This window comes from Trichosurus vulpecula, chromosome 9 (genome assembly GCF_011100635.1).
Source record: "Trichosurus vulpecula isolate mTriVul1 chromosome 9, mTriVul1.pri, whole genome shotgun sequence".
NCBI lineage: Eukaryota > Metazoa > Chordata > Mammalia > Diprotodontia > Phalangeridae > Trichosurus > Trichosurus vulpecula.
Genome location: NC_050581.1, coordinates 24205184 through 24207041, shown reverse-complemented (window position 1 = coordinate 24207041; position 1858 = coordinate 24205184). Strand labels below are relative to the sequence as shown.

Here is a 1858-nt window from a genome sequence, read left to right as displayed (position 1 = left end):
ACAAGGATTGCAGGAAAACCTTGTAATTCACCTATACCACAGTAGATTCAAATCGAACAAGACCTCAAAGCAAAACAAAACAAATGAAACACAAAGCCCTACACTCAAGTAGTAATGTCAGCTTTTTAAAAATCTATTGAAATTAACCTTCCTAAAATATGAGAAAAAAACAAAAAAGTAACAATAAATGAATGACAATAATTCAAGCAATCACCACTAAGATCCTTTACAATATAATGGCAGGATATTTTTCCTCATTCCTGGGGACTTAAATACTTGTTCATTGTACCATCTTATAAATATGAAGTTTGGTCTTTCCGCCATCTTGCAGCGCTGCCACCATGGTATGCATGAATGTCCTGGCAGATGCTCTCAAAAGCATCAACAATGCAGAAAAGCAAGGAAAACGCCAGGTTCTTATTAGGCCATGCTCCAAAGTAATCATCCAGTTCTTAACTGTGGTGATGAAGCATGGTTACATTGGCGAATTTGAGATCATTGATGATCACAGAGCAGGAAAAATTGTTGTGAACCTCACGGGTAGATTAAACAAGTGCGGTAATTTGATGTTCAATTGAAATATCTGGAAAAGTGGCAGAATAATCTCCTACCATACTGTCAGTTTGGCTTTATTGTGCTTACAAACTCAGCTGGCATCATGGACCATAAGGAAGCAAGACGAAAACACACAGGAGGAAAAATCCTGGGATTCTTTTTCTAAGGGTGTAAAACAAACATACAAATAAAATGCTCCAATGGACAAATAAATAAATACATCCATAAACACATAAATAAATAAATACATGAATAAATAAATAAATGAATGAAGGAATGAATGAATGACTAAATAGATAAACAAATAAATAAATAAGTAGGTAAATAAATAAATAAATGAATGTGAAGTTTGAGTGACTTATTTGTAAGTAGGCATTGTTTTGGACTTTTCTTTAAAATTATCCTCCTTCCATACCCTTTCATCCTGGCCCCAATGTCAATGTATCCATTACAGTATAAGATTTATTCATGTACCTCTTGAGAAAGCAATAGTATACGTATATATATATACATATATACACATATATACATATAAATAGTATAGTTCATTGGAATGGATAAGTAAAATCTATGAATAATAATTCAAATGAATAATTTTAGCACATGGGTGTAATTTTTATGAAGACACATAAGGTTCAGTTAAGTTGCCTGCTGTAATGTAACTTTCTTTTTCTGAGCCCACCTTTCTAGGGGAAATGCCAAAAAAGAACAAAAATTCCAATATCAAAGGCTACAAAAAGAAGCAAAAATCTAAGTGAGCAGAAGGAAGAAGGAAAATAAATGACTTCTGTAAACAACAATAATCAGCCCCTGAATTATTAAGAGTTGGCTGCCCTTGTCCCTTGATTTTGGAGAATGGTCTCCTAGTTGCCCCAGTGCAAGAATAAACCATTAGGCAGGACTGCATTTGTCAGCTGGTGGCCAGGAAAAGAAACAGGCCTTGCCAATTAGCAGAGTTTCCCATGTGGTAGTTGGTCATGACTTTATGTTTGCAGCATGTTACATTATCTGAGAGGGCATCCTACTCTCTGGAAGGCCGTGAGTGGAAACTTTGTCGAGGAAAGCTAAGCAAAACACTTTCCAAGGCACAGCCAAGAGGAAATAGAATCAACATTGGAATATTTTGAAGTGTTCATTTTAATAATGTCCCATAAAAGTCTACATGCTTATTTTTTCTATTGACAAAGACAAATTGTGCTTCTCCAAGGTTTATAACATATTTCAGGCCTTCGATAATTTATACTTTATTTGTTTCCTCTTTAGATTGGTATAACAACTGGCATATTTTAAATTGATATACATC

At 34.4% G+C, this 1858-nt stretch overlaps 1 pseudogene; it reads left to right on the top strand.

Annotated features, from left to right (window-relative positions):
• The first annotated feature begins 338 nt into the window (after positions 1 to 338).
• Positions 339 to 746, top strand: LOC118831799 (annotated as a pseudogene).
• The last annotated feature ends 1112 nt before the right edge of the window (positions 747 to 1858 follow it).